The sequence below is a fragment of the Erythrolamprus reginae genome, chromosome 5 (assembly GCF_031021105.1).
Source record: "Erythrolamprus reginae isolate rEryReg1 chromosome 5, rEryReg1.hap1, whole genome shotgun sequence".
NCBI lineage: Eukaryota > Metazoa > Chordata > Lepidosauria > Squamata > Dipsadidae > Erythrolamprus > Erythrolamprus reginae.
The window spans coordinates 56,664,545-56,691,177 of NC_091954.1; the positions used below are offsets into that span (position 1 = coordinate 56,664,545).

At 39.4% G+C, this 26,633-nt stretch overlaps 1 long non-coding RNA gene across 1 annotated transcript in view; it reads left to right on the top strand.

The window, feature by feature from the left end:
- The first annotated feature begins 4,253 nt into the window (after positions 1-4,253).
- LOC139168428 (uncharacterized) overlaps positions 4,254-26,633 on the top strand; it is a 28,606-nt gene continuing 6,226 nt past the window's right edge. Inside the window, exons 1-2 of the long non-coding RNA XR_011559290.1 lie at positions 4,254-4,369; positions 26,454-26,569. This is a non-coding gene — a long non-coding RNA (uncharacterized lncRNA). The remainder of the gene's footprint in view (positions 4,370-26,453; positions 26,570-26,633) is intronic.

A 26,633-nucleotide genomic window follows, 5' to 3' on the forward strand; every position in this document is an offset into this window, starting at 1 on the left:
CAAACAATTGTAACGCACAGGGGGGCTTTCAAATGCACGAGGTTACAGTTTGGGGTAAGCATAGCCCCAGGAATATTCCAGAGCATTATGGAACGCCTATTGTCAGGGGTAAATGGGGCCATTCCATACTTTGATGACATCTTAATTGCAGGGGAAAACCAGGAACAAGTAAACAAAAGAATAAGGGAAGTACTTAAGAGGTTACAGGACAAAGGTTTAAGAATCAAGCCTGATAAATGTGTCTGGGGAACCAACAGTATAGAATTCCTAGGATATAAAATAGATAAGGAAGGTATCCACCCCACAACAGAGAAGCTGAGAGCAATTAGAGAAGCCCCAGAGCCACGAGATAAGAATGAGTTGCAGGCATTTTTGGGCCTCCTTAATTTTTATTCCGTTTTTTTAAAGCAGAAGGCAACAGTAGCAGAGCCTCTCCATCGTTTACTCCAGAAGGAAGCCCGCTGGACATGGGGGAAAACTGAACGTGAAGCTTTTTCTCAAATAAAAAATTTATTAACCTCTAAAAGTGTAGTAGTCCAATATAGTGCTTCACTACCCATTAGGCTCACGTGCGACGCTTCGCCATACGGCATAGGAGGAGTCCTAGCTCACGTTCTACCTAATAAGACAGAGGCCCCAATAGCATTTTTTTCTAGAACCATGACCAGCACAGAAAGGAATTATAGCCAGTTAGACAAGGAGGCTCTAGCATTAGTGGCAGGGGTAAAGAAGTTTCACAATTACATTTTTGGAAGAAGCTTTGAGCTAGTCACTGACCACAAACCCTTACTAGGCCTGCTAGCCCCCAACAAGCCCACTCCACCTTTCATGTCTCCAAGACTAATCAGATGGGCTCTTTTCCTCTCAGGGTATCAGTATGAGCTCACCCACAAGGGGGGGAAGGAAATCAATCATGCAGACGGCCTAAGCAGATGCCCCATAGCAGACTTAGTGGAAGACCCTGTTCCTTCCACAGATGTGTTAATGATAGAACTCGAGGAAAACCCACTAACCACAGCAAAAGAGGTAGCTGCACACACGCAGCAAGATCAAATCCTTAAACAAGTGGTAAACTGTGTTCTAAAGGGATGGCAAAATGATGTTGTGAAACCTGAATTGTGTGATTTTAAAAACAAAAGACTTGAATTATCGTATGTAAAAGGTTGTTTACTGTGGGGGGATAGAGTGATCATTCCCAAAAGCCTAAGGGGAAAGGTACTCAAAATGTTACATGTGGGTCATCCTGGGATTGTCAGGATGAAGAGCCTGGCAAGGGGGCATTTATGGTGGCCAGGGCTGGATGCTGATATTGAAAATTGGGTTTCAAAGTGTGATCCGTGCCAAGAGTCACGACCCAGTCCCCCCAAAACAACTCCGGCTGAGTGGGAACAGCCTGCTGGTCCTTGGTCTAGAATCCACATTGATTTTGCTGGCCCAGTGGGGTCTCAGTATTTTTTAATAGTGGTTGATGCCTTCTCCAAATGGTTGGAAATAATAGCAATGAACAACATAACCACAAGTGCCACTATCAAGGTATTGAGCAGACTGTTTGCATCCCATGGTTGCCCAGATCTCTTAGTGTCTGACAATGGGCCACAGCTAACAGCCAGGCAATTCGAATTGTTCCTAGATGGCCTAGGGGTCAGGCATGCCCTCATCTCGCCTTATTCGCCCTGGGCTAACGGATTGGCAGAACGTTACGTACGGGTGGCAAAGGAGGCATTGCGCAGATCAGGCCCTGGGGATGTGCAACAGAACTTGGACCAATTCTTACTCACCCAACACATTACCCCTAACTCGCACACACATGTAAGCCCTGCAGAGTTATTGATGGGAAGGAAGTTGAGGTCACCACTAGACAGGTTAAACCCAAGGTTCTGTGTTAATAATAACCAAATGTGTACAAAACCTGAAAGAGAAATGTATTTGGGACAAAATGTATATGTAAAAAGTTTTGATGGAAATGTAAACTGGATGAAGGGAATTATTGTTAAGCAAAATGCTCCTAAGACCTATGTTGTTAAACTAGAGGATGGTCGTTTGTGGAAACGACACATAGACCACATTCGGAAGCGAACAGAAAATCAATTGCCACAAACCGCTGACATGGACTCTCCCCCTTCAACAGACTTTAGTACATTGCCCGAAATAAGAGACACGCAAAGAGACTTATCGGGCCAGGGGGAACCATCCAGCGACGCCGAACCATCCTCGTCCTCCGAAGCCTTCGTTGGGCCCGCCAGGCCAAGTCCGCAACACCGGGAGAACAGCGGCGAGCCATCCTCCACAGTCGGTGGCGAAGGAGAAATTGAACTGCGCAGGTCAGCGCGAGCTCCTCAGAGGCCCCACCGATTGGACGACTTTGTCACATGGCTTTCTTGATGGATGTGTCCAACTATGAGGGGAGGGGTGTTGTATCCTGTAATGGCTACCTTGTAACTCTGTAAATAGTTTGTTCCTCTTTCAGCGCTGTCTGAGCCCAAGCAGGAAGTCGCTCCTGATTGGCTCAGACGCGGCCGGCTCTGGCTTTGGCGGGAACCGCAAATATATAAAAGGAGCGGTTTCTCCAGCCAGAGTCAGTCGGTACTCGCTGAATTGTCACTTTACCTTGCTGAGCTGTCACTTATTCTCTGAGCTGAATAAAAGTACCGATTGCTCCAACCCTGTCTCTGGGTCTACTTCAGGAAGTTTTCTGTAACCAGTGATACTTTAAAAAGTTTTCTACATATTTGCTAAATGTCTATGGAGACTTTAAGACATCTAGGTCATGGTTGTTCCAAGCTGAAGAAACTTCTTGGATGAGAAGTGAAATGTCTTCAAAGAAAAACCAAAAAGTCTAGTTGCCTCTTGAAAAAAGCACCCTTGGGACACACATTTGCTGGTTCATTTACTGAGAGCTGATTCTTCAGCTTTTCAGAGTAGCTTCTTTTTTGCTCTTCTGATCTGCCCTGGAGAATAAAATGGTTTTCAATTGATAATTTCTTTAGCATGGTTACATTTTTACACCATCGATTTGTTGATATAAAAGCAAAGACCCCCTTCTTTCTTTTTACCGGATATCTGCAATTCTGTTTGCTCTCTGTATCCGAAACCCTGAAATATACAAGCTGCTATCAGCAATCGACTCATTTAGCAGACTCATTTACTAATTTTACATTTTATCATTTCCTTCATTAATTATCTCCGCTCCCCAAGTGGCACTTTTATAGATCTCTTTCTCTTAGGTCCTTAATATAGAAATATTTAAAATGCTATTGACAGAAGGAGAATCTTCTTTCTATTTTACCTGCAAATTGAAATGGAGTTAATAGATTATCTTCAATTCTCACAAAATGTTTGTCCCTAGTCCATTCTATTATGTCTACAGCTAACTAACTAATAACGTATTAACATATAATGTTTTTTTTCATGTTCTAATATCTTTATTTACAAATTAATTTTAAATAGAAATATAGTTTACTATACTTGTTTGATCCCAAATCCATTTTGTTATATAAATTACAAACTTTCCTATTGTTCAGATATTATGCTAAAACTTTCAGAGATTGTACATAATAAAAACAGATACCAGAATAATTCAGAATTCATGCTACTTCTATCAGCTGATTAAAATACATATTACAAATAAATAAATATGATTTTAATTACATAATAAGAGTATTTATAATTTATGCCATTTTGCAGATTGCCAAATTAGTTGCTACATTTACATTGGTCCACTTTTCTTGTCTATGCTAGATTTGTGTTTTGTTCTTGTTTCTGGTGCAAGGGTGTGATGCTTGAATATAGTTGGGCCATAAGGCAGTTGGACATGTATCATGACATCATTCAGGTACACCTGATCCATACTTTGTGTAATTTGTACGATTGAGACACAATTTATTTATTTATTTTATTAGTTAATTAATTGGATTAATATGCCGCCCCTCTCCGAGGACTCAGAGCGGCTCACAACATAGCAAACAATACACAATGTACAAATCTAAAAATCCAATTAATTTTACTAGAAAATTTTAAAACTCTACTAACATTTAAAATCATTAATTTCCATTGTATCAGTGCACATGATACAACTGCCACCAGATGCCTATGCAGTCCCTAGCAAATAAAATTTGTCTAAGTAAACTATTTTGAACTTTGAAACCAGTATGAACTTTAAACTCTGTATTTTGAAGCCAATATACCTGAATTATGACTTTTCCCAAGTGTCTTTCTATTCATTATTTCAATTTGGAGGGAGGGGAGTATATGACCTCTTTGAATTTTGGCAGCTATTGTCTCCCCAATTCTTTGTGCTGAAAATGCTTACTTTATGGCATGTAAGACAGTGTGTGGTTCTGCAGATGTTATCAGATTCCAGTTCCCAAAGGTAAGAGTTCATACGAGATATGGGCCAACATTATCTCAAAGTGGAATGATATTTCCTTACCTTGTTCCGATGCTAAATGCTTCCAGATGTAGATTCTTTTTTAAGGGGTGTTTTTAAACCACTTGAATCTAATATTTATTTCATTGAGTACTCCAACTTTATTATTTCTTTATTCAATTTCCATATTCAATTGTAAGCCACCCAGAGTGAGTCAATTACTTTGGGTGGCTTACTATATGTGTGTGTATGTGTGTGTTTATTACAAAACATATTACACACGCACACAAAATCAAAATACTAAAAAATATTAAAATGATAAAAAACAATAATATTTATTATTAGGGGGGTATGCGTTGTCCCTTCTTTATTTGGTATTTAGTGGACTTAGTATTTTTGCTTTGTTTAATGCTAATTGGATTTAGTTTTTCATTTGTATGATCTGGGATGATAGTTGCTTTGAAATTATTTTATTTAAATGGGAAATACAGTTTCCCATTTAAATTATGGTAATAAAAATAAAGGAAGAAACCAGAGCAAATTACTTTGACTATACAATTCTTATCACCTAGAACTAAGTGGTCTCTCGATGAAAAGATGAAAAGGCAAGAGATTCTTTCTCTCTCTCCACCCTTCTGTTTATTGTATTCCCCAGTCTTTTATTTTTTTTCATTCTGTTTCTTTGTTCTGATTCTACCCCTCCAAAGATATCGGAATGTCAGCAATGAAATAGCAGGCAAGGAGCATTTTTTTCAAGAAGTTAAACTTTCACACGATCTAAAAAGAATTATTACTTATATGTTAAACAAAATACAAGTTTGAAGAGGACTTAATTGAAGTAGGCACAAAATTCCAAGACAATGTCTACATCCAACTGTAACTCACTGCAGAGTCATATTCAGGAATGGGAAACTGATTAGGTGCCTGACCAACCAACACTTAAATTTCTACCCCTCCAAAGATATCGGGCCCATCCCAGGGTATATACAGTATGGGTGAGGCATGCCTTGAAAGAAAATATTGGTGCATCGCTGCAAAACGAAGCTATAAGTGCTGACTGCAAGCTGGTCCAATTACTATTATCTGGTTTTTGCTCTGACTAGGACAGCAGGCAGCTTCATTGTCTTCGCTGTTAAGACAATTTGCCCTAACATGAATTGAATTGCTAAGCACCTCAGCAAGGCCATTAATGCCACAAATGCTCTCAGTAACAATGCTGAAAACTCTTAGCACAAGTAGCTCTGAGACACAAACAAAAGAAAACACATTCCTCTAATGCTAGGCTGAATTTCATCGGAGTTACAAAATCTACTTTGAAGAAAAGATATTTGTGGGCTGTACTAAAAAATAATTCCATGGGACAATTTGAACCTTTCAGAAACTATATCCATTATCTGTTCCTTTTTTTATATAAAGCCAGTCACAACAAGTTTCCGGTTTTAAGCAAAATCCATTCTTGATGCAGCAATCAAGGGGATTTTGAACCACACCTCTTGTGGATGGGCCTCTGCAGTGAACAAAACATCCATTGCCGGGGTCATTTATAATAAATGTGCCAAATTCTTTGAGTGGTTGACCTCTGAAAAAATGCAGACCTGCTGCTTCAAGGGTTGGGAAGGTTTTGAGGAAATGCCTTATCAGAAAATAGACAAGAAGCTTGAAGGCAAGAGAGAAAGTTCTCTAGGACTACTTACTTTCCATTTCCCCTACCATATCAGTCTGCCAATGGAATGAGAAAACAAAGGAGGCGAAATCTGTCTTTGGATGCAATTTACTAGTTCTGAATCATAGAATCATAGAGTTGCAGACGTCATTTCAGCTACTGAGGTCCATCTTCATTTATTTATTTATTTTATTTTGTGAAAACATGTGTACATGATAGCAGGTATTGGTATAAATATAAACAAAAGCAAAGGAGGTAAATTTGGACAACAGGACAATAAGACAGAGATGGTAGGCACAATGGTGGAGTAGAGCAGTAGAGTACAGTAGAGCCCACAATACAAGAATGGTGGAAGGTCTTAAGCATAAAACGTATCAGGAAAGACTTAATGAACTCAATCTGTATAGTCTGGAGGACAAAAGGAAAAGGGGGGACATGATCGAAACATTTAAATATGTTAAAGGGTTAAATAAGGTTCAGGAGGGAAGTGTTTTTAATAGGAAAGTGAACATAAGAACAAGGGGCCACAATCTGAAGTTAGTTGGGGGAAAGATCAAAAGCAACGTAAGAAAATATTATTTTATTGAAAGAGTAGTAGATCCTTGGAACAAACTTCCAGCAGATGTGTTAACATATATCCATCCTAAGATAAAATACAGAAAATAGTATAAGGGCAGATTAGATGGACCATGAGGTCTTTTTCTGCCATCAGACTTCTATGGTTCTATGCATGGCCCTTACAGACCTCTTAGGAATGGGATGAGGTTGACTGTAAACAGTCTAAGGTCAAAGTTTTGGGGGTTTGGGGAAGAATCCCATGTTTGGGGCAATGTTCCCTCTAATTTTTTTTCGGTGTGGGTGGAAAAATATAGTGTCTGAGCGGCGTAGATAGATAGAGAAATAAATAAATAAATAAATAAATAAATAAATAAATAAATAAATAAATAAATAAATAAATAAATAAATAAATAAATAAATAAATAAATAAATAAATAAATAAATAAATAAATAAATAAATAAATAAATAAATAAATAACTGTGTACCTCTCCTATCTCTCCCCCTTTTCTCTCTCATTTGTTTCTCATTTCTCCCTCTTCCTTCCTTTTTCTCTCATTCCTCCCCTCTCTCACTTCTCTCTTTTTCCATCCCTGTCTCTTCCTCCCTTGTGTGTGTGTGTGAACTCTTGAACCATTTCTAAAAACAGGTGAGGGCTGGGGTTTTTTCCTACCCTTTATGTTTTTTACCATATGCTTTAAATCAAGTTACTTCTCTCTCTCTTTTGTTTCTCTCTCTTTCCTCTAATTCTCTGCCTCAATTATTTTCTCATTTCTCTTTTTTCTTCCCTTTTTGCTCTCATTTCTCTCTCTCTCTTCCTTCCTCTCTTCTCTCTCTCTCTTGCTTTCTTTCTCTCTTTCTTCCCCCCTCTTTCTCTCTCACCTTTCTTGACCCCTCTTTCTATCTCCCCCTCTTACTTTTTCTCTCCCTCCTCTTGCCCCCTTTTTCTCTTCCCCTTTCTCTCTCTCCCTTCTTTCTCTCTCCCCCCTCTTCCTACCTGTTTAACAATGGCCAGCTCCGTCTTGATGTGGGCTGCTGCCATCTTGTACTGGGATTGGGTGGCAGAGGGGACCCGGCGGCAGCGGGCAGCCCCCAGCGCGGTGGCAGGAGAAGAGGTGAAGTTCATGCTTTGGCCACACCGAGTGGGCCGAGGTCGGGCCCATTGCTCCAGGAGGAGGAGGTGAAGCCGGCTGCCTGGGGAAGTGGCGCATTTGAAAAGCGTGCCCAGTGACGCTGGAGGGGAGCCAGGCAGGAGAAAAGAGGAAAAAGCCAAGGAGCTTAGATGCAGCAACAGCAGCAAGGGAAAAAAATGAGAGCTGGTGTAATCCAGGAAGTGACAGCCACCGATCAGCTGGAACTGTGCACACATCTTCATTTCCGCGTTCCATCCTGTCCTGCTTGCTACCCACCCCTGCTGTTACCTACTAACTATATTATTGTGGGTACCTACTCAAGGAGACTACCTAGGTTACTGCACAGTTATGTTAACCTGATAAGAGACTGTGGATTTTGTAATCATGTTGCCAGTCAAACTTTTCATTTCATCATATATTCAAAACCTGTCACCAAAACGGCAAAAGAACAAGCAGGTCACCTTGAATGAATGAAATTAAAGTGGATAGACTAACACAGTTGCTTAGATGATCGCAGACATGCACTGTAGACACCCACGCACTATCACATGTGGTACAGATTAAGTTTCAGTGGCAAAGAGTCTTTTGGTGACATGCCTGAGATAAGACGACTGATGGATGAACTTCAAATACATCTGAAGAGTTTGGTGGTTTGTTTTTTTTTTAAAAAAGCACTCTCTTTAGCAATATTTAGAAACGGAGTTTCTTGGAAGTAGGCTTATATAAAAGAATGTGCAGGAACAATGATTGCTGCATGACTATTCCTTATTGAGACAAAGTTATCCAGGCAGTCAATTAAAAACAATCCTTGACACATTTTACCATGCCAAGAAAATATTTAAGTCCCCATTTCAAAGACCACATCTGGTATACAGGAATAAGTAGCCATTTACAGTAATGAAAAAACATATTTAATTATGCGACTTAGGCAATATATTTTGGAACAAGATTTCATGAGCTGCAATCTATATTCAGATGCTTCATTTAACATATAAATAATAGAGGAAATTTGACCAGTATACAGTAATACCTCATGATACGAACTTAATTGGTGCAAGGAGGAGGTTCGTAAGACGAAAGGTTCGTAAGACGAAACATTGTTTCCCATAGGAAACAATGTAAAGTCAATTAATCCGTGCAACCAAAAAAACCCCCGCAAAAAAACGGCTTTCGGCGACAGCTGCGAAGCAGCGCGGGTGTTTTAAAAGGTCGCAGCCGGCCTGGGGGGCTTGCCAGCACCCCCCGAACCCCGAACCCGGAAGTTCGGCAAAATTTCGGGGTTCGGGGGGGTGCTGGCAAGCCCCCCAGGCCGGCTGCGACCTTTTAAAACACCCGCGCCGCTTCCCATCTGTCTCCTGAAGCCGAACGCTAAAGCCGAACTTCCGCGTTCGGCTTCGGGAGACAGCCGCGAAGCGGCGCGGGTGTTTTAAAAGGTCGCAGCCGGCCTCGGGGGCTTCCCAGCAACCTCCCGAACCGAACCCGGGGTTCAGCAAAGTTTTGCCTCTTCTTACGAACTTTGTTCGAGTTACGAACCGGCGTTCGGGAGGCTTCTGGGAAGCCCCGCCGCCCGGCTGTTACCTTTTAAAACAGCCGCGCGGCTTCCCAGCAGTCTCCGAACGCCGGTTCGTAACTCAAAAAAAGTTCGTAACAAGAGGCAAAATTTTTCTGAACTCCGGGTTCGAATTACGAGTTGTTCGTAAGACGAGGGGTTCGTATCTTGAGGTACCACTGTATTACAGAGCTTGGTTTTGGCCACTCATGGGCAGTAGTGCTCATGGATTTTAAATAATTCTCCCCTCTATTCATACATTGAAATGTCACAAATTGAACCCAGGACCTCTTGATGTTAAAGTTATGATCTATTCTATACGTTTTGGTCCTGCTCCAATCAGTGTCAGTATTGAGAGAAAGAAAATTAAGCTTGCAATAATGTTCTGGCCCAATTAAAAGTAAATGCCATTTCAACTGAATGAGACTTACTTCTGAGTAGAATTGCACATAGACTTTTAAGAGCATCATGTTTTCCCCATGGTCAATTGACTTAATGGGAAAACTTTACCGACGTTAACAATTGGTAAAAAGGTGATTATATTTTAAAAATGGATGCAAATGAGGCTATTGATTTTGGACCAATTGGTAGATAATAAAGATTAATTTTTACTTAATCCCCCCACCCTACATTCTATTTGTTTTTTGTTTTTGTTTTTCTCATCTTCGACAATGCATGTCTTTTTATCTTTGTGCTATTTTTGGCTTATTTCTATCATTGTTGCACAAGCATTAAAAAAATAAACCGTTTCAGAGGATCGAGAGAATACATGGCCAATATTAATTCTCTCCTTCAAGAGGTAGAAATATCTTCCAAAATAAAATATGAATAATGGTGCAAAGTTACCTTATCGTCCTTTTTTAAAAGCAGGATACTTTAGAGAGCTAATTCCAATGTAGCATGTTGTGCATTCCCTAATGCAGAGACTGTGATGTGTTTATATTGTATTTTTTCTGATAATTCAAGGCTCTCTTCTCCTTTTATCCTTATAACAACAGCCCTGTGGTTAGAGGTAATAGAGGTGTGGGTTACAATTTACCTCGCTGCCAGTTTACTTCCTCATGCACCATGTGTCTGCACCTTGTGGGCACTTACGCAGGCACAGTACAAAACTGCCCAGTAATAATAATAATTTTTAAAAAGCCAAAAATAAAATGAAACTCAGCTTCTGTGCATGCTCAGAAGAAATAAAAAAATTAAAAACATTCAAAAACATTCAAAAAAAGTTTCTTACAAAGATAGCAGTGTCCACAGATTGGCACTGACCTATCCAGTTTAGTGACATCATTGTGATGTCACCAGCAGGTCAGTATTGGTTCAGCCAAACTGGTTCAAACCGAGAAGAACCTATCCTGAATAGAGATACAGTGTTCCCTTGATTTTCGCGGGTTCAAACTTCGCAAAAAGACTATACCACGGTTTTTCAAAAATATTAATTAAAAAATACTTCATGGGTTTTTTCCCTATACCACGTTTTTTCCCGCCCGATGACATCATATGTCATTGCCAAACTTTTGTTTGCCTTTAATAAATATTTTTTTAAATAAACTTTAATAAATAAACAGGGTGAGTAATAATCTAAATGGTTGCTAAGGGAATGGGAAATTGCAATTTAGGGGTTTAAAGTGTGAAGGGAAGGCTTGTGATACTGTTCATAGCCAAAAATAGTGTACAGTGGTACCTCAAGATACGAACCCCTCGTCTTACGAACAACTCGTGATACGAACCCGGGGTTCAGAAAAATTTTGCCTCTTCTTACGAACTTTTTTCGAGTTACGAACCGGCGTTCGGAGACTGCTGGGAAGCCGCGCGGCTGTTTTAAAAGGTAACAGCCGGGCGGCGGGGCTTCCCAGAAGCCTCCCGAACGCCGGTTCGTAACTCGAACAAAGTTCATAAGAAGAGGCAAAATTTTGCTGAACCCCGGGTTCGATTCGGGAGGTTGCTGGGAAGCCCCCCAGGCCGGCTGCGACCTTTTAAAACATCCACGCTGCTTCGCAGCTGTCTCCCGAAGCTGAACGCGGAAGTTCGGCTTTAGCGTTCGGCTTCAGGAGACAGCTGTGAAGCGGCGCGGGTGTTTTAAAAGGTCGCAGCCAGCCTGGGGGGCTTGCCAGCACCCCCCGAACCCCGAACTTTTGCCAAACTTCCGGGTTCGGGGTTCGGGGGGGGGGTGCTGGCAAGCACCCCAGGCCGGCTGCGACCTTTTAAAACACCCGCGCTGCTTCGCAGCTGTCTCCCGAAGCCGAACGCGGAAGTTCGGCTTTAGCGTTCGGCTTCAGGAGACAGATGGGAAGCGGCGCGGGTGTTTTAAAAGGTCGCAGCCGGCCTGGGGAGCTTGCCAGCACCCCCCCGAACCCCGAACTTTTGACGAACTTCCGGGTTCGGGGTTCGGGGGGGTGCTGGGAAGCCCCCCAGGCCGGCTGCGACAGTTTAAAACACCCGCGCCGCTTCGCAGCTGTCTCCCGAAGCCGAACGCGGAAGTTCGGCTTTAGCGTTCGGCTTCAGGAGACAGCTGCAAAGCGGCGCGGGTGTTTTAAAAGGTCGCAGTCGGCCTGGGGGGCTTGCCAGCACCCCCCCAAACCCGGGTTCGGGGTTCGGGGGGTGCTGGCAAGCCCCCCAGGCTGGCTGCGACCTTTTAAAAGAGCCGCGCCGCTTCCCATCTGTCTCCTGAAGCCGAATGTTAAAGCTGAACTTCCGCGTTCGGCTTCGGGAGACAGCTGCGAAGCGGCGCGGGTGTTTTAAAAGGTTGCAGCCGGCCTGGGGGGCTTGCCAGCACCACCCCGAACCCCGAACGTTTGCCGAACTTCCGGGTTCGGGGTTCGGGGGGTGCTGGGAGGCCCCCCAGGCCGGCTGCGACCTTTTAAAACACCCGCGCCGCTTCCCAGCTGTCTCCCGAAGCCGAACGCTAAAGCCAAACTTCCGCGTTCGGCTTCGGGAGACAGCTGCGAAGCGGCACGGGTGTTTTAAAAGGTTGCAGCCGGCCTGGGGGGCTTGCCAGCACCCCCCCGAACCCTGAACTTTTGCCAAACTTCCGGGTTTGGGGTTCGGGGGGGTGCTGGGAAGTCCCCCAGGCCGGCTGCGACCTTTTAAACACCCGCGCCGCTTCGCAGTTGTCTCCCGAAGCCGAACGCGGAAGTTCGGCTTTAGCGTTCAGCTTCAGGAGACAGCGGCGAAGCGGCGCGGGTGTTTTAAAAGGTCGCAGCCGGCCTGGGGGGCTTGCCAGCAGCCCCCCGAACCCGGGTTCGGGGTTCGGGGGGTGCTGGCAAGCCCCCCAGGCCAGCTGCGACCTTTTAAAAGAGCCGCGCCGCTTCCCATCTGTCTCCTGAAGCCGAACGCTAAAGCTGAACTTCCGCGTTGTGGCGCGGGTGTTTTAAAAGGATGCAGCCGGCCTGGGGGGCTTACCAGCACCCCCCGAACCCCGAACCCGGGTTCGGGGGTTGCTGGCAAGCCCCCCAGGCCGGCTGCGACCTTTAAAAACACCCGCGCCGCTTCGCAGCTGTCTCCTGAAGCCAAATGCAGAAGTTCGGCTTTGCCGTTCGGCTTCAGGAGACAGATGGGAAGCGGCGCGGCTCTTTTAAAAGGTCGCAACCGGCCTGGTGGGCTTCCCAGCACCCCCCGAACCCCGAATCTGGGTTCGGGGGGGTGCTGGGAAGCCCCCCAGGCCGGCTGTCATCTTTTAAAACAGCCGCGCGGCTTCCCAGCAGTCGCCGAAAGCCGTTTTTCTGCGGGGTTTTTTTTGGTTGCACGGATTAATTGACTTTACATTGTTTCCTATGGGAAACAATGTTTCGTCTTACGAACCTTTCGTCTTACGAACCTCCTCCTTGCACCAATTAAGTTCGTATCATGAGGTATTACTGTATTTACTTCTGCATCTCTAGTTCGCTGAAATTCGACTTTCGCGGGCGGTCTCGGAACGCATCCCCCGCGAAAATCGAGGGAACACTGTAATACCTATTGGTATTAGCCACTTAACTAATATATGCATTCCTCTATGCTGTGTGTGTTTGTGTGTCTGTGTGTCAGTCTGACACTTTATCTCACAAACCCAATCATAGTCTCTTCTGAACTTCTGTTGAATTCTTATTTCTCTTTGCTGCCATAACAACAACAATCAACAAAGGATGGCTGGATCTTCAGCTAGGATGAGAGGAAACATGAAATCAGGTTGGCCATCAATTATAAATAGGACTGGAGAAGTGTACAACCCTGGATATAATTAAAGAAGTATGATAAATAAGCAGAGAAGAGGGGGACATGAAGAGGAGAGGGAAGTATTGGGAGTACAGAGTAAAGTGAAAAGTACAAGTATACAAGTTATATACAAGTTGAAAATAAAAATAACTTGATGGCACATGGGCGAGTGAATGATAAGAAAAAGACAAAGAGAAAGAAACAAGCGCTCCTGAACATTTCAGATATTTTAGATTCTATGCCAGGTATGGCAATCAAACCCAGATAATATAAGATGTATTCTGAACAGAGTTTCTGAATCTCAACAATATTAAGATGTGATGTGATTCCACAATATATTCAATTCAATTCCTGGAATTCCCCACCAATATTTACAACTATGTTGTCTCAGAACTGATCAAACTGATTTAACATACATCATAATGTACTCCCTGTCAGTGACTACTTCACCTTTAACAACAACAACAAAAGCGCATATAATAGATGCAAACTGAATGTAAATCACTCCAAACTAGACTGCAGAAAATACAATTTCAACAATAGAGTGGTCACCGCCTGGAACTCAATACATGACTCTGCTGTTGCTTCCCACAACCCCAAAATCTTCAACCTTACATTATCTACAATTGACCTCTCCCCTTTTCTAAGAGGTCTGTAAGGGGCGTGCATAAGTGCACTTTTGTGCCTACTGTCCCTGTCCTACTGTCTTATTATCCTTTCTATTACTATGTTCTACTTATGTTATGTTATGTTATGTTATGTTATGTTATGTTAATGCATACTATAATACTATACTTGTTTGGCAAACAAACAAACAAACAAACAAACAAACAAATAAATGAACTATATGTTCTGTGCATTAAAGATAGATTACAACACATGACAAAAATAACAATTTGCTATTAATCTAATAAAAATTAAATGTAACATTACCAAAATACTGTACAAAAACCAATCATTATATTCTTTATATGTTTTTTAAATTAATTGAACAGCAGGAAACAAACTAATTGCTACTTAATTAATTTTTAATGTCACTCTGACAGATTCAGGCACCCATGAGGTTACAGAAAATATATAATTTAGAACAATTTATAATTATTGTTTTGTTCCACGTGGAATCCAGAGTGCTGCTGTAAGCAGATCAAAAACCAGCAATTTGCAAGGCAAAATGTCATTTATATCAACAATTAATAACTGCTTGACTTCAAGGTCTTGAAGCTAAGGGCAGAGTTCACTGAAATGGGAGAAAAGCTAGGAAAAGGGTGGATTTAAACTTTCTGGGCCAGCACTTTCATACTGGCAAATGACAACTAATTATCCAATAGGACTTATTTCTAGTTTGCAATATCTAGCAATGCTATCTCATGTGATCAAATTCAGTCATCTAAACCTAAGAGGCAAATTAAAGCATGCAAAGTCAGAGATTTTCTTCTGGCTCTTGGTTCAGAGAGCCTGACAGCTGTCTTATATCAAGACAGACCCTTGATTAATCTGATTCAACAATATCTGATACAGAGGTGGGTTCCTCCAGATTCGGACTGGTTCATCCAAACCAATAGCAAACTGCTAGTGACATCATGATGATGTCATGGAATCAGATTGGTCAGTGCCAGTCCATGGGTGCCGCCATCTTTTTTTTAAAATGTATTTTTGTGGGGAAAATTTTTTTCCAGGGTTTTTTTCTGAGTTTCTGCACTATGCATGTGGCATCATCTTGTTTTCAGATTTTTTTTGGGGGGGGGGGATTTTTCAGGAATTTTTTTCATTGCGCATGCTTACATACAGGTGGCACGCCCACATGGCAAGGGAGGTAGCAAACGGGTATCACCAATTCTCCAAGGGCTCAATAGGAATAATTTCTGATTTAAAAGGAGACATTATGCTAGTTACATGATGTCTGAAGGATTTTTTATTCTCTGCTTTTATAATTGATGTTTTAAATAATTTTGAAATTATTTAAAACATCAATGATAAGAGCAGACAATAAATAGATGTTCATCACAAAGTTTATATCTTCTTCTATCCAATATATAACTGCATACACACACAAAAACTTTTTAAAAAGTGAATAATACCAATATGGATGTACTGTTATTCTTCCCCCTTCCCTATTTTTCTGTTAAGCACTGTTTTTGTTACAAACTGGCAATTGCTTGGATTACAACACAAATGACTCTCCTATAAAATCTGAATAAATGAAACACTGATTCCAAAATATGTTCTCATTAAGAAACAGTCAAAATCAAGGATGTGATAAATGATCAAATTTACAATAATCAAAAGAAGGGGAAAGAGGTCATGGTAAGTTTAGAACATCATTATCCTCCTTACAGACCATTTATCTAATTTGTGAGGCATTCTGCAGAAGTCACCAGAAAGATTATCAACAGTGAGTGTTGCTGACATGAATATTCCAGCACTAAATTTACTGCTTAAGGTGCCTCCTAATATGAAGACAAAGGAATGGCCAAAACATGTATCCATTTATTACAGCCGGTTTCTCCATGTACATCGGAAAGTAAAATTAAAAACCTAGGTTTTATTCTGAGTCAAGCATATAAATGTATGTGAAGTTCTTAGAGAGGGGTGGCATACAAATCTAATAAATTATTATTATTATTATTATTATTATTATTATTATTATTATTATTACTGTTAATAATTATATTTCCTTCAGGGAAAGTGTGAATGGATTCTACTTCCATAGCTCCCCAGCTTTGTCCAATAGTTCATATCGTGAACAGACAATACAGATTTTGGAATGTGCCATTTAATAATTTCTGATCCCTTCAGATTGGAAGGGAAAGGTAAAACTTAGTTTAGAGCAGGAGTCCCCAAACTCAGCAATTTTAAGACTTACCAACTTCATCTCCCAGAATTCTCCAGTATTCTCCAGAATTCACCATAGCATTGCTTAAAGTCCACAAGTCTTAAAGTTGCCAAGTTTCAGAATGTCTGGTTTAGAATCTTCTGCGCCTCCTAAACCCTGATGTCCTGGAACTGTTCAAGCACCATCTCATCTCCCTTCAATGAATGTGTGAATAATAGTAACATGATATTGATATTCTACCTCACAAGTGAACCTCAGAACTATACTGAATAAAGTCTTGTATGCCGCCCTTAGTCTTCGGAGAGTGGCGGCATACAAATCTAATAAACTATAACTATAAACTTGTGCTTCTCTACTTCTTGATTTTCCCAGTGTGGAAGACTGTGTGGAAAAGGAGAACCCAATTGTTCCATCACTCTCCATTTTGTGAGCCGCCCTGAGTCCTCGGAGAAGGGCGGCATGCAAATCTAATAAATTATTATTAATTATTATATTATTATTTAAAGGTAAGAAGATAGCCTTCAAGCAGCCTTCTTTCTGGATCCCACATCCTATACCTCCATGCAGACAAATAGGGAAGGGTGAAAAAAGTTTATTATCAGATGCAAAGGACAAGATGATGCACTGAAGCTAATTCGATTGGCAGATAATCTTACCCATAGGAACAATTAGGGCAGCAATCTCCATTGTGCCTAAAAATGAGAGGCTAAATGAATTGGGTCTTGCACAGGCCTTGGTGATAGCCCAGGACATTTGGCATCTTCTGTATAGAGTCTAGACAACTTGATCTCTCACCAGTAGTATGGCGGTTCAATGTAGCTATGGGTGTCAAAGATTGAAGGAATAAAAACCTATCTACCTATCTGTTTATCTGTAAAGGTTTCAACAGAGCTTCTAAGCCTAATTAAGCATGTTAATAAGAGATGACATGGGTAGCACATCAATCAATCTATCAATCAATCCGATAAATAAATAGGTAAGTCATTCATATTGATGGGGTGACAAATTGGAACATGGTATGATGTGAACATTAGATACAGATTTTCATACTGATTTTTGTAAAGTTTAATTTTTATGTTTAATTATAGTGTTCCTTTATTTCCCCTTGTTAGAAATAAAGCTACTTATTTATTTGTGCTCTTCAATCAGAAGAGATTCCAAGTGACTTTAAAAAAGTGAATCATAAGAACTAAACAGATTACAGGGCGGAAAAAACTTAATCCACATGGCAGAGGAATAACCAGACACAAAACCACAATTTTTGTGTGTGTTTTTGTGGTGCATGTATGCATGTGGGTTCTAACTTACCTAGCTGACTGTTTGCTTCCTCCCATGCTACGGGGTCACACACGCAAAGTGCACAAGTGCATCCGCAGTGGCAAAAAACCCCCACCTTTTTTTTAAAGCTGGAAACAAGATGGCAACTGCATGCACAGCCAGAAATTCAGCTTCTGGACGTGTTTTGCTCCTGATGGAATCTGCCGACGAAGCCTCCTCTGACCAAGGAGGCATGAGTGACAGGGAAGAGGAGAGTTTGGCAGACAGCCCAGGAGGAGATCAATCATCTGTATCATCCTTGCATTCTGAACAAGAATTAATGACACATCCACGCATGCGTAGAGTGATGCATAGGAGACAACAACTGAAGGATTATTACAAGAGAAAATGAGGCCATCTGTGGTTGGGTGGGGCTGCTGTAATTAGTGCTACAGATAAAAGTGCAACCTGGTGTTTTAGCCTCATGGCAGTTTATCTGATTCATTGTTTCGTCAAGATCGTGGTTTTTGTGCTGTTCAAGATTGTGTGTGGACTCTCTGGACTTTAGAATTGGACTCAATTTCCCAGTTATTGGGTGAGCAATTGGATTGCATTTAACCTGTGCCTTGTGTGTACCAGAAAATCCCTTTGACATTTAAAAAGGGAACTGTTTCTGTTTTTCTGTTTATAAAAACTTTTGGGTTTTCCTTTTATCGTGTGGTGTGTGTCTTCCTGGACTAATTACTCTGTAATTACATGCGGTTGAAACACTCCGGCAGAACAGGAATAACCAAGTTTTAATGGCTTTTTAAAAAAATCAACAAGCTGAACCAATGTAATCTCGAAAGAAATGCTCTTCCCTATTACAGACGTTATGATTGACAAGGCTTATCCCCATGATTATAAAGATGATACTACCTAGAAGGAGGGACATGGCAAATGTTCACTGTGTCAGATCTTCTTTAACAGTAACCACTGCAAGTTGGTAATCTGGAGATACCCATGTCTTAGGTCATGTAGAATTTTGAAAATGACAACCAGAACTTGACTTGCACCAAGAAGTAAATATAACAAGTGGAATTTCTCAAGTATATGTCTTATACCCCCAAACATGCAGCAATATTAGTATTGTTGTGGTCTGAGTAAGTTGAAGCTTATAAGTGGTAGTTCAAGGAAGCAGGTTGCCTTAGCTCGACAAGGAATAGCTACAACGTGAGTTGTTATATTTCAGTTCAGGAAAGTGTATGACAGTTGCAGAAGTTATAATTGTGTAAAGAGATTTCTAGATATACTGTAAACATCACCTGCTGTTAAGCAGGGTCTGAGAATTCAGAATTTCCAGGTTACCAATAACTTTTACCAAGCAGTGTGAACCTACCAAGAATCAAACATGGTCTCTTGTATCTGAAAGCTTCTAAACCACAGCTTCTCTAATTTGCTGAGATTATGCCTTATTTTATTTTTCCGCTCCATATTAGTCAAAAACCACAACATGACCTCAATCACATTAGTTTAGCTCATAGTTGAGATATACTATAAGTATCATCCACATATCATTTCTATCATCATTACAGAAGCAGAATACAGTTTAAAGATTGATCATGTGTTGGTATGGTCAGCAAAACAGTATAATATGAAAGTTGATGATTCTGTATATAATCCAATGATAACGCTGTTTGGTCAAGAGAAGTGGATTTCAGAAATGATTCTGAGCTATAGCCTGATACAGTATGTATAACACTGGTTTATATGACATACTGATACTGAACTATATTTCCTTAAATACGACATAGTGGCCTAGTTCATGGATAACATAAACATCATAAATTATGGTTCATTAATTGCAATGGTGGTAAAAAAAGAGGCAATAAGCAAATAAGTCCCTTAGCTTTGAAATGGATGTACAGAATAGAATATAATTCTTTATTGGCTAAGTGTGATTGGACATAGAAGGAATTTGTCTTGGTGCATATGCTCTCAGTGTACATAAAGGAAAATATAAATTTGTCAAGAATCACGAGGTACAACATTTAATTATTGTCACAGTGGTCAAATAAGTAATGAAGAAACAATCAATATTAATAAAAATCTTAGGATACAAGCAACAAGTTATAATAATACAGTCCTAAGTGGGAAGAAATGATGAGAAAAAAACTAATAGAAATAGAAGTGCAGACTTATTAAAAAGTTTTACAGAAAAGGACACATTTACTTAGCTGGAACAAATTCTGATCTAGGCATGTGTGTGATTGGATTTTGTAAAAGTATATTTTGTTACTAACAGTTTGATTCTTGACCTATAAGTTTGTTCTCATATCTTGATGTTGCTGTTCCATCAGCAATAACATTTACTATACTATGTTAAAATATTGTTTACTAATCCTGAAGCTATATACAACTATGTACACAGTTTGCTTGCACTTGTGTTGTAATGTTGTTTATTTTTCAGAGCCAGAACAATTATTCTGGATGAAACTTGAATAATTTGGGTAGGGATCATCATAGTTCAATAACAAAACACAGCTTTATATGTAAAATTAGTCTTGCCAACCAATGAGAACAGTAACCTAGCTATTTACCTACATAGGAGGGAATGACCTTGGTTGTGTTACAACCAGGGGTGGGTTGCTTCGGGTGCAGTAGGCGACTGCGCACTGGTAGAGTCCACCAGATTGCGCAATTTGCATGCAACCATTCCGGTATCTGTCCTTCGGGGATCGCCATCTTTTTTCTTTAATTTTTCATATTTTCTGCTTTGTGCACATGTGCAGAAGCAAAACCATGCTGGGGACACATGCACACAAGACAACTGAAACTGTAAGTGCAGCGCACTGGTAGCAGCCAGTAATAGCAATCCGCGCATGGTTACAATTATCCCTTAATGTTGACTGTGCACTTCCAAACCGATCCCTTATTTCCTTAGCAATTTACAGCAATCAGTGTCTCCTCACTAATTTGAAACACTCAGTGTGCTTGAAAAAATGGATGATGTTTTTAAAAATATATATATACTTTATTAATTTATTAAGAATGGGGAAGGGGAAGGGGAATACAAAAAGAAAAATGGGAAGGGGATGGGGTAAACAGTCTTTTTATACGGTAGCATATATATATATTGTTGTATATTCATTTCAAATATAGAAGTAACAATATTCAGTAATCATATTTACATAATCTTATATCTGTAAGGTATAGTAATTTAGGGGTAACATAGTGCTTTACTTTTTATGCATTGATAAATAGATATTGTAGTAGAGATTGTAGATGAGGTAGGAAAAGAAAAGAGAGAAAGAAAGGGAAGAGGAAAGAAAGAAGAAAGAAGAAAGAAAAGGGGGAGGGGTAGTACCTGCAAACTAGCAGGAATATACATTATAACGACTTAGTTTGGTTATGTTTGTTAATTTTGTAGGTAAGAGATACTTGTGAGTTATGGTATTGGTAAATTGTTAATAATTATCGAATGGATTGAACTCGGACAGAGATTGTATTGGTTTTGGTCGTGATTTCTATTGTATATTTCTTTCTTTTAATTTATGGTTTTTTTGTTTTATTGCTTTTGAAGTTTGATAACCATCTGTACCATTTCTCCCAGGCCTTGTAGAACTCTGAATCGTTTTTATTTTGTATTTCCATTGTTATTTTTGTTAATTCGGCACATTCCATGATTTTGCTAATAATGGTCAAATTTGTCGGGGTGTCTTCTTTTTTCCATTGTTGTGCATATGTTAATCTGGCGGCCGTCAATATTTGGATAGCAAGGTATTTGTCTTCTTTGTTTAGTTTCTGTCTAAAAATGCCTAAAAGAAACACTTCTGGTTTGATTATGATCTTTGTCGAAATGACTTGGTCCATTATTCTTTTAACTTCTGTCCAAAATTTTTGAGCACATGTACAGGTCCACCATAAATTATAGTATGTTCCCTGTTTCTTCTTGCATTTCCAACATAAGGATGATGTTAAGCACCTCTGCTCCTATAGAGTTACAGGCAGGATTCCTTCACATTCCTTCTGTAACACCCTTGCTCAGCTCATTGCAAGATGATAAACCATCATAAATATTATTTGCATTTGAACTGATTGAATAACATCAGTTAATGAATGCAAATGTTAATTTTGGGAAGGGAACACAATGTTTTCATGAAATAGCAGTACCTGTTTAGAAATCTAACTATGGAGAACAAATTGTTTTGTATTCTCTACCATAATTTCTTTCACAGATAACTGTTGCATGACTACAATTTTTGAAAAGGTTTAAATATGAACCAGGAAGTTCCCACCTCAGAAAATAGCTACGTCTCTTTATATTGATCTTATCTCCATAATTATCTGCTTTCCATATCAGCCAAAGCTATAATTTTATTTAAAAATAAAGAGTCAGGAAGAGTTCATATTTCACAAAACGAACTGCCATAACAATGGTTTCCATGTTTGTCTCCTCTCACAAATTTTTCAAAATCTTGAGCAATTTGGTTCTCTCATCTTTGAAGGCAACTGCAAGAATTCCCAGCAACATGATTAAGTTGGGGAAACCCAAAATTGTAGTAATTTCTTCTTCTTAGAGCTTAGTAGACAAAGTATGGCCTTTCTTCTACTGTAAGACTTTATTATCATCACACCAACTTACATGATGGAGTTAATCATGTTTTGACTCCCAATAGTTTTTTTCTATTATATACTAACAGTGAGTTTGTATGCACCTATCAAACTGTGGAAAGTACAGTGTTTAATTTGCATTTCATCTAGCATAGAAATGAATTGCAAAAGCCCATGAGAGATAAAATAGCTTTCCCCATCCTTGTGCTTTGTACCTGATTTTGACACTGCCATCTCAGATAATAGAAACACATCTGCTTGCTAATATTGTTTCTGACAGTATGATCACTTCAGTATGCTTGTTCTTAGATAATAGATTGACTCCATTTTGAATGGTGGCAGAAACTGTGTATCTGTCTTTTTCTCTCTGCTTACTTCATAAAAACTTTTTGATATTGAGAACACAAGTCAACACTGACTATCATGGGTGGGTAGGTGTAAACATGCATTCTTCACTGTGGAAACTGTTCAAGCTTATCAACAAATATTTTAGTTCTTAGTAATTGCTAGTAGCTTTGACAGATTAGTGCTATTACATTTCTATTGTGTAAAAATTACTATTCCCACAATGCAATCTACCTGTTTTTTTTAAATGATCTGGCCACTCCTCTGCTATTCTTTTTTTTTTAATAGCTTAGCTCCATTACTATGCAATGAGCAATTCTAAAACTGCATGAATTAACTTGTTTGCAGGAGCAACATTCTGTCCTCCTTTTAAAAAGATGTTTTGATGAGATTAGATACTTACATACCTGAACTAACCCATCTATGAAATTATTATAGCAGTTTTAAAATCTCTGTAATGTTCAAGGATAAAATAATACAATCTGTTAAATGTGTGGTATAATTGTGGCATCTTATTATCGCCACATTAGCATATATATCATTCACTAACATGGTATTTATTAAACAATACTTCATGAACAAAACAATAACTGAAGTTCAGCGTGGATCAACTAATGAATGTTAGCTTCTTGTATCTAAGTGACATAGCTTAATATCTGAAACAAAATAAAAAGTTTTGTGTGGGAGGGGAGAATAGGATATGAAATGTCTCATCTATCAGTTCTAAGGCAATATCAAATACATAGCTAAACCATTACATCAACCCAATATCGTTTTATTTAACATGTCATATTAACACAGAGATGTATGTTTTTGCTGGATCAGAGCCTGTAGGGTTTGTTTTGTTAAGACTATTAGTAAAATTGTGCTTAGTCCAAAGAGTTCCTGGGAATAAGTGGTTGGAAGGATACACATACACATTCATAGTAACCACTTACATGTTATTTTCTTTATTTAATGATCGTTCAAAGTTTCAACAGCACTAAAAAATGTGACTTATGACCGTTTTTCATACTTATGACCTTGTACCATCCCCATGGTCACACAACCAACATTCAGACTCTTGGCAACTGATTTGTATTTATGATTATTGCAGTGTCCCAGTGTCATGTAATTTTCTTTTTATGACTGTCTGATGGACAAAATCAATAGGGAAGTCACATTCACTTTACAATCGTGCCACTAACTTAACAACTGCAATGATTCACTTAACACTGTGACAACGAATTCTTCTTGCTTCCAGAGAATGCATACCTGCAATTATATGAACAAACTATTTAGCCTCTAGAGCGAACAAAGTGTGGTCTGAGCTGTCTTCCCTCTATAAATACTGATGGGTAGGTGTGGAGTGCTGGCTGAGTTGCTGCAAGCTGTGTTGAAACTTCCTGGTTAGTTGGTGGGGTAACATCTTGAGTAATTGATGCAATTGATGTATGCTGATTAGATGATGTTTGTGGATTAGGAGTGATATCCTGAGTAGTTGGAGTCTGCAGTCTAGTCAGCTGTTTTATAATGTATGTCTGTGGTGTAACATCCTGGGTTTTGATTTGGCTACGAATTTGTGGTCTGGTCATGTGTTTATGGTGTATGTCCGTTTGCTTTGTGTGCGTGTTGGAGGGGGGTGCAGCAGTTGGAGATTCTGTTGTGGTCTGGCTTCTGGGTAGTGGTTGTATTTGGTCTGTAGCGTGGGTGTAGGTTTCGTATAGTTCATTTTTTAATGAATATGAATATTAAATGAAAATACAAGAGCTCACAACATGTCTCATAGAAGGCAGGGACTTAGATGAGTAGAATTGTTTGAAGTCCTTTGCCTTTTAGAGATTATGAATCAGTGCTGCAGAATTTCACTCCTAATCATCATGCTAAATAAAACGAGGGACAAAGAGTAATATAGTTCTACATCATCAGGAAGGCTGTGTGTTGCTTATCCTTATCCTAAGTGGTTCAGGGTCCTATGGGCCCAGGGGGGTGTTATATGCTCCTGTCATACCAGCTCCACACAAAATTCCAAGGTGTCCAATATTTTTGAAACTGCATCTAAGAGTCCTTTCCAATGTTACCAATCTTTGTAACTGTTAATGTGATAAAATAAAATGATTAAGTACATGGGGAGCAGACATATTTGTGTAAATGTAAAGCACATCAGATTTGGGATTTGTCCTGGCCTGATCAGTTTTTACAGCATTGTTTTTGCTGGTCCATATAAAGGCCAAGTATGTGATCTGAAAATCCACCATTAGGCAGTACATATTTGGTATTAAGTATCGACTAAGTTCAGATTCCAATAGGATACATTTATGCAATAACTGAAACTAATTTTTAGACTGAATTATAATTCAGGAAAAAGTGATTTAAAATATCACAGGGGTCAAAGAATGTTTCATAGTTTCTGGGATTTTTGTTCCCAGACAAATATGATACCTGCAGACTATTAGCAGATACCTCTCTGCAATTGATTTTATCAAATGTTTGGATTTGGGATCCTATCTAACATTTGGCATTATAAATTATATTCTGCCTGTAAAGAATTTGGATGGTGTCCTCATACTGATTCACAATATATTCAGTTTCAATATAAGCCATACATGGCATGGGACCAGAATATCTTCGAGACCGCCTTCCTAAAACCAAGTGACCAGTCAGGTCCCACAGAGTCGGCCTTTTTCAGGTTCTGTCAACTAGACAATGTCGTTTGGCAAGACCTAGGGGGCGAGCCTTAAAAACGCAAAACAAACATACCAACCAAAGTTTACCAAAACTTTCATTTGAAGAAATAGTACCAACATTATCAGATCAGTTTTGAATTATTTTGTGCCCAGTGGTTGTGCATTTATGCAGAATACGTCTCTATGATTACAATAAGGTATTTTTTATTCCTTTAGAGAAAGAGATAGAAGCAAGAGGACTGTATTATTTTGGAAGGGAAAACAAGTGGAATTATTCTGTATGAACAAATTGAATTTAAGGTTCTTTTATGCCATCAATAAGGCTGAAAACATAATTTATATAGTTAATGTACCCACTGAGTTGTCAATTAACCCAGAACATTTAGGAACACTTATATAATAAAATAATTTTTAAAGTGTAGTATGTAATCAGTAAAAGAAGTGAAGCAGCAATTAATTATCAAACTTGTTATATGTGAAATTTTTCATCTGTATCCTTTCACCTTCCAAAATTTATGTTAATAATTTACATCTAAGAATTTAAATTAGGAATAAATTAGGAATAATTTAAATCTGTGGGGCCAAATAATATTATTAAAACTAATAGCATTTTCACAGTTTTTCTGATATGGTTATGGCCTTATTGAGTTCAGCACTGTGACAGAAGGATGGATGCACAGAATCCTCCACTCGAAACAGAATACCCTACGAAACTAGACTTACAATCCTGGGTCTTGAAAGCTTAGAACTACGACGCCTTAAACATGATTTAAGTATTGCCCACAAGATCATATGCTGCAATGTCCTGCCTGTCAAAGACTACTTCAGCTTCAACCACAACAACACAAGAGCACACAACAGATTCAAGCTTAATATTAATCGCTCCAACCTTGACTGTAAAAAATATGACTTTAGTAATCGGGTTGTCGAAGTGTGGAACTCTTTACCGGACTCTAACCCCCAACATTTTACCCTTAGATTATCCACAGTTGAACTCTCCAGATTCCTAAGAGGTCAGTAAGGGCCGTACATAAGCGCACTAGAGTGCCTTCTGTCCCCTGTTCTATAATCTCTCCTATATCTCATATTTCTTCTCTACTATATCCTCTATAACCTTCATTGTGTATTATTGTGTATTGGACAAAAATAAATAAATAAAAATAAAAATAAAAAATTTCTAAGAATTAATCTTTTCCCATGGTCCAATGTTTTACCAAATTAACCTTCTCCATTCCGGTAGTTTTAAAATACGCATATATTTTGTTGCTATAAATAAACTTCTTTTTAATATTTTCTGTAAGATGCAGAACATTGGAAAATATTATTTCTGTAAACAAGAGGGTTTGTGAAACTACCTTCTGGGTGTTCATGGTGATTCCAGTCTAGACTGCCCTTACTGACAAAAACAAATCAAAAGGTAAGCAGCATATTATGCATTGGTAAAATGGATTGTATAAATCCTTGAATGTTTCACCATGTTC